Source organism: Atta cephalotes (genome assembly GCF_000143395.1).
Source record: "Atta cephalotes unplaced genomic scaffold scaffold00042, whole genome shotgun sequence".
Lineage (NCBI taxonomy): Eukaryota > Metazoa > Arthropoda > Insecta > Hymenoptera > Formicidae > Atta > Atta cephalotes.
In genome coordinates, this window is record NW_012130106.1 from 481,060 (window position 1) to 488,805 (window position 7,746).

The following is a 7,746-nucleotide window of genomic DNA, read 5'->3' on the forward strand; positions in this document are numbered from 1 at the left end:
TGTTCTATGGGGTTATGTTGACAGATGCCCAAGTTTATTGTATGACGTCTATGATCTATTTATTTCGACCACCACTTACCGCTAAAGCCATCTATAGGAAAACGACGGAAGCAAAGTTGTACACCTAATAGCTCACTAATGGGAAGAAATAAACAATAAAATCAATTTTTGTTCGTCTTAAGAAAATCGGTAATGTTTGGTGCGTATAAATTGACTGTTGGCATGGTGGAAGAGATTATCATGCTTATAACATTTCTTTCACCATGACTATTAGTCAACTTCATCGATTCACCGATAAGACTATATATCGACTTATTAAAATTAGCTTAATTTATCGCTGAATCAGTGAAGCTGGCCAACAGCCAATTTGTACGACACTAAAGACTATCACTTATAATATAAATGTATAATATTCTTGAGGCTTTCAGGGTGCTTTTTATATAAAGATTATGCGTTTCTCTCCTCCGTGTCCAGATCCATTCTTGGAATGCCAACGTTTCGTGAACCTTGCAGTTCACTTCATCAGGGTGAGGAATAGCCTGATACTGAGCTGTTTCTCTGGGTCGTTCCTTTTTATATTACGTTATTTGTTGTGGGGAATGAAGAGAATTGTGGATGGGGGGGAGGGGAGAGAAGTAGGAAATCGGTCTTCAATAACCGGGAAAATAGTTTTCCATATTTTATTTATGTTGTTATCTCTATTTAGATTGTTAGGATGTTTTTGTTTCTCTATGGCTTCTTTATATTTTCTTGGAAAGATGTAATATTGGCTATTATGATTGTTTTGTCAAACAGTATTTGTCCTGTTTCGATGTTGTGTTCTGATAATGCTGTTCTGATAACGCTGATTGCGTGACGTGTTTTAGTCTGACATCATATTGATGTTCTTTTATCCGTAGATTGATTATTCTCCCAGTTTCTCCAATGTATACTTGTCCGCAGGAACAAGGTATTTTGTATACTCCTGCAAAACTGAGATCTTTAGGATATCTTAAGATTTGTTCTATTTTTTTGAGTGATTTGAAGATAGTTCGGATATTATATTTGTTTAATATCCTGCCAATTCGATCTGTTGTTCCTTTGACATATGGGAGAATGGATAGGATCCTTTTGTCTGATTATGTCAGAGATCGTTGTTTTGTTTGCATGTTCATTGATTATTTTATGTCTTTTTTGTCGTGTTCGTTTTTCTATAATTTATTAATTGTTAATTTTAAATGATTGAGTTCTGTCTGTAGATGTTCTTTGTCAGAGATAGTGACAGCTCTCTATATACAAAGGAATTGCAGACTATTTTTGTGTTGGATGATGGTGCGACTCGGCATGTAGGTATCTATCTTTGTGTATTGGTTTTCTGTACATTTGATGGCCTAAGGTACCGTCAGCTTTCTTATAGACAAGAGCATCTAAGAAGAGGAATTTTCCGTTTTCCTCTATGTCCATAGTGAAGTGAATATTTGGATGTTGATCATTGAGGAAAATAAGGAATTTATGGAGTTCGGCTCTGCCGTGTCTTCATATCACGAATGTCTACAAAACGGTCTACAAAACGGAACCAAACTTCTGGTTTTTTGAGTGTTTTTCTGAGGACTTCTTTCTCAAAATGCTCCATATTGCTCCATCATTGCCGCTCCTGAAGTTTGTTCATAAAATTGGTTGTTATAGGAGAAGTAAGTGATTGTTAAGCAGTGCTCTATTAGCATAGGATGAAGTCAGAGAGGACTTCATGTGAGGCCTTTATTATGTTTACTGTGTGTTTACTATCTTTTATTGGGACTTGTGTAAAAAAGGATTCTACATCGAAACTTACAAGCAGGTCTGTGAGACGTAGTTGAATTTTTTGTTTGGATCTTTTGAAATCCGTTAAGTTAATTATGTGTGATTCGAATTTTCCATTGAAGGGTTGTAATGTTTGTGCTAGGAAGCGAGATAAGGTGTATGTCGGGGAGTGTATGGTGCTGACAATCGGTCTGAGGAGGATGTTTGGTTTGGGTACTTTTGATAGAAAATATAGTCTTGGTAGAAAAGTTGATAGATAGGTATAAATCTTAATAGAAAAGGATTTATAGATTTTAATGTTGATTTGGTTTTACTGGGAATGTTGCTTTTTTCCACTAGGATCTTAGTGTTCTACGATTGTATTAGTTAGATCTTTGTTAAGTTTTTTGTATGTTTTGTCCGAGAGAAGGTTTTTCATTTTTTTCTAGTCTGATGTTCTTATAGACTGTGTTCATGATGACTGTCATGTTGCCTTTGTCGGCCTTGCTGGAAGCACAATGATGTCTATGTTCCTGTTCAGGTCTTGGAAGCCAATCGCTCTTGTTTAGTGATATTTGATGGGGGTTTGGCTTTGTAAAGGATATTGGTTACCTGTTTATGGATACTATCCGCTTGTTCTGATGGGAATCGGTAAATGGTTGACTCTATTTGATAATCCCTTTATTTGGAATCTTTCTAAGTGCCACTACGAAGTTAGGGCCTTTGGCAAGCGCAGATATACAGGGTGAGCCATTTAAAATTTGGAATTTAATTTGGCTCTAAAAAAAAACGCATGAATATTTTTCAAAGTTTATGGCTTTATTGGAAAGGTAGTACATTGCCATTAAACATGAAATACAATTTCATTCAAATGACTTCCACGGCTGGCTGCACAATATCCCATTCTATCAACCCAATTTTTCAGTATATTTTCCACTGTATGGGCGCGTATTTCATGCGGCAACTTTGATTTCATGATGGCAACTTTGATTTCATGTTTTAATTCTTGAATCGTTTCTGGCTGGTTAACACTCATCCTTGACGGTTCCTCATAAAAAATAGTCCAGCGGAGTTAATCGCAGCTGCGAGGCGGCCAATTGACATCAGCATTTCGGCTGATTATGCGATTTTCGAAGACAGTGCGCAAAAGATCGATTATAGCGTTGGCTGTGTGGCAAGGTGCGCCGTCCTGTTGAAATCAAATGTCGTCTGTGTCCTCCTCTTCAAATTTGGGAAGCAAGAATTCGTTTAACATGGTAGCGCTCGCCATTGACAGTGACGGCAGCTCATTTTCGAAGAAAAATGGCCCAATGATGCCGCCGGACCAAAAACCACACCAAACAATCACTCGTTGTGAATGCATCGGCTTCTCCACTGACGACATGCGGATTCTTTGACCCCCAAATACGACAATTCTGCTTGTTCACATAGCCACCGAGATGAAAGCTTTGTCAGAAAAGATGTTTTTTCGGTAAAAATGCTCATCTTCAACCAAGCGTTGTTCAGCCCATTGGGCGAACCAAAAACGCATCGGATGATCATGCGGCTTCAATTCTTGCACTAATTGAACTTTGTACGGCTTCATATCGAGATCTTTATTTAAAATTCTTCTCAAAGAAGTGCGTAAAATGTTCAAGTTTTGAGAACGATGGCGAGTTAATGTTGATGGTTGTTCAAGCACACTCTGAGCAACAGCAGCAATATTTTCGATTGACCTTACTGGACGAGCACGTGAACGAGTTGCTTTATTCAATAAGGATCCAGTTTGCCGAATTCGCTTCACAAATTGATCGCTTCACAAACTGCGTTGAAGGCATTTCTTTTCTACCAAATTTTCCACGTAAATTTTTTACAGTTTGGGTTGAAGACTCACTACTTTGGAAGTAAGTTTTCAATATTTCTCAATTTTCAAGCGTATAGCGACCCATTTCGTAAATGTCAAACAAAAATTAAATTTCTGATATGTCATAAATGTTATTGTGCCTTTCAAACTCAAAATAATCGGTAGTTGAACTTCCAAACGCTAGATGGCCCTGTAATATCTTGAGACAGGTCTTTGTTGGATAGATTTTTGACGTTAAGTAAAGAATATTGTGGAGGATTTTTGTGAAGGAGGGTTATATATTTCTATTTCTGTCTTTCAGAGGATTGGGTGTGGGTCTTCATGGCTTGTTCGTATGTAATACGATCTAGGATTTGCCAGATATAATGCTGCAACGTGGTGGGTAGGAATAGATGGAGTTTAAAGATTTTATGGGAAATCTGGACTATTTGTAACTTAGTGAAATGGATGCGTTTTTTGATGAGGATGAGGCTAATTTTATGAAGGATGTTTTTGGATTTGTGAGTTCCTAGGTCCTTGAATTGTAGAAACTTTGGGATGATGTTATTATCCCTGCAGCGTTGTAGGAATGCCAAGTTTGATAGTTTCTTGGGAAGACCTGAATTTGCTGAAAAATGTTTACTTTAGCAAGGATACTCTCCTCGTAGAAATATTTGATAATATTCTTGAAGCTTCCATGGATGCTCTCTGTATAAAGATTATGCATTTCTCTCGGGTTTCCTCCGTGTCCAGATCCATTCTTGGAATTCCAACATTTCGTAAACCTTGCAGTCCACTTCATTAGTGCGAGGAACAACCTGATACTGAGCTGTTCCTCCGGTTCCTTTTTATATTACGCTATTTGTTAGAGTGTTGTGGGGAAAGAAGAGAATTATGGATGGGGAGGAGGAGGAGAGAGGTAAAGGAAATATAAATGTATAATATAAAATAGAAGAAACAAGTAAAAAAAACCTGTACTTGTGGCAATCAAAGCTATAATCGCTATTTTATTATCTTCATTAGAAACAATTTCTGTTTCATTCTTATTTGTTTTTTTTATAACTATTTTAAAGTAGTACATTTTTATTTGTTTAATATTATGTACAATATTAGTACCTAAATTAGTAAATTACTATAATAATTTCTATTTTAATAAAATATTTTTATTTAAAAATTATTTATTAATTATATTTTATTAATTATATTTTATTAATTATATTTTTATTAATTATATTTATGATATTAATGATACAATATTTTTAATAATAAATTCAGTATTTATAATTAAGTTTCCAATATTTATTTTTCACATTTCAAAGAATATAAATGATTTGTAGAAAAATAAATAAATATTTGAGTTGCTGAATTAAATTTAAATTAGGAAGATACAGAATTATTTATTTAAAATTAATATTAATATTTATTTCAGAGAGTTAATTATAATTTTGTTATAATGATTATGTTATGAGAAATTTTTTAAATAAAAATAGTGTATATATTCAATTTAAAATGATTTTAAGAATTAGTTGCACAATCAGTTCATGAATCAATAATATGAATAGGATTAGTATCATTACATGGAGATGGAAAGGAAAAAATTTAATATCAGATCATGAATTATGTTAATCAATATTTAATATATATTTAATATATTTTCTTGTAAATGAATTAGAAAAATTCAAAATTTTTATTTAATGATGAAAAAATACATAATGTAATATGAAATCCAATTAAAAATTAAATAAGAAATTGTTGAGAAAGACTATGAGCCAAATAAACACTCTTTAATAAATAACTTACATTAATAAACAAACGTTTCGATTCTTATCAATGTTACAAATGCCGAATTTCTTACAAGTAGTCGTTCAACTTTTTAATGTTAATTAATTTTACCATTGAATTTCACATACAATTTGTCATTGCGTTGAATCGCGATTTTCGATATTTATATATGTAATATAGATAATGACGATAAGAGTCAAAAAAGTTTTTTTTTAATGTAAGTTATTTATTAAAATTCTTTATTTGTCTCGCAGTTCTTCTCAACGTTTTCTTTTAATAAAGAGATTAATATTTATACGAAGGATAAAAATATCATGAATTTTATTAATAATAGTATATCTATACCAATTAATTTTTTAAGATAAATAATAATTTGTTTAATAAAATAAAGAAATGCAATGTATTGACTTTAATTTTTATTATTCTTCCAGGTGCAATTTATACAGCCAGTTTACCTATATAAAAAAATTGATAGAATAGAAAGGCCTAGATGATTCAATTTACGTGGCAACTCTTCGATGTCCGTACCCACGAATAGCGAGAATGTAATCGCCGTTGCTACGCATTTGTTAGCAAAAATCTCGGTAGCACCGAGCTCCAAAATCTTATTTGTGACCGCGCGCGTGTGAGTTTATTCGCTTCAAAACGTTTTGTCACCGTTCGCGCGCTCCTTGATCAAGAATCCATCTCTATGTTTATCTCCGAATCGCTTACTTAACGCCTACACCTTTCGAAAATTAATCGCTCCGTTTCCATTACCAGTATTAGCGAAATGCAGTCCGTCGTGCGTCACACTGCCCAAATTATGATTACTCCGGCGTCTCGCGACGGACCTGCCTATACTGCGATCGCGTTTACTTCAATCATTAACGAAATATTTACTGAATCGAGTAAATACCGCGTACCATTGAAAACACATTGCCGGACCCCATGAGTTCGACATCATAATCGGTGCCGATCTCTTCGGCGTGCTCGTTCTCGACAGTGTTCGAAAAGGTTCCGAGCGCAAAATACGATTCTCGGCTGAATTCTTTCTGGATAGTTTCGTTTCCGATTACTGAGTCAATTTCCGCACTTGCGCATCACGGAGTTGTTCTTGAAATTCTCGATCGCGATCTTCGTCGCTTTTGGGAGATTGAGGAAGTGCCTCAAAAAGCTCCTCGGAACTCTGAGGAGCATCCAGTGCCAACTTCCACCAGCACTTCCGAGCCACATTCCCGCACACCGGAAGGACGCTATATCGTCCAATTACCTTTTAAAAATGGATCACTCATCTCGATAGGCGAATCGCGTTCTATTGCGGTTTCGAGCTTTTGCCGCTTGGAACAACGTTTAATTCGAGACCCAATTATCGCTTCTCGAGTACGAAACACTCGGTTATATGAAAGACCACCGACAGAAATTGTCAAACCAGAGCAAACTTATTCCGCATCACGCTATCTTACGTGACAACAGTGCAACCACCCGCTTATGAGTGATCTTCAACGCTTCAAGTCGCACACAAGTTGAACGACCATATGCTCATTGGCCCTAAATTTCCAAAGCGATTTAGCTACTGTCCTAATATAGTGGCGCCAATACCGTTACGTTTATCGCCGATATCGCCAAAATGTATCGGCAAATCTTAGTTGACTCTCGAGACATCTACCAGCGCATCGTCTACCAAGCAATCCCTGGTAGACCAATCATTATCGCCTTTTTATGTTACCTATGTACAATCGCCACTCCCTACTTAGCCCTTAGGATTTTAGAACAACTCGTAGACGATGAAGATGCCGAATTTCCCTTCGCAGTTCCCGTTTTACATATGTCATTGACGATTGCGCTTTTGGCGCTGACGATCAGATTCTTGTTCGTCAAACGATTTGAGTTACTAAAGAAAAGAGGCTTTCGCCTTTGAAAATGGGCGAGTAACGTCACCGCTCTATTGTCCGAGCTCAATCCCGTGGATCATGGTTCTTCCCACTCATAAGGTTCTTTAGGACGATGAACACCTTAAAGTTTTAGGAATACTCTGGAATCCTAAGCTAGATATCTTTTAATTCCGCGTAACCATACCGTTATCACCCGAACGTATCAAACGTATCAAACGTCATTCTGTCGAAGCCATCGCTAAGTTTTTTAATCTTTTAAGATGGGCTACTTCCGTCAGTATTATTGCCAAAATTCTTATGCAGCGTTCCTCTAATGCCAGTGGAATGACGAAATTTCTAGCCAACTTCTTGATTGCTGATTACCATCAACGACTTCCGTGTCTCAATTAGCCATTAGCATTCCGCGCTGGACTACTTACGGATCTTATACTTTACATTGCGCCCTTTATGAGTTTTTCGACGCAACGATTGTGGCATTCGCTACCAAATCAAAAGTGGCCTCTCTTAAAA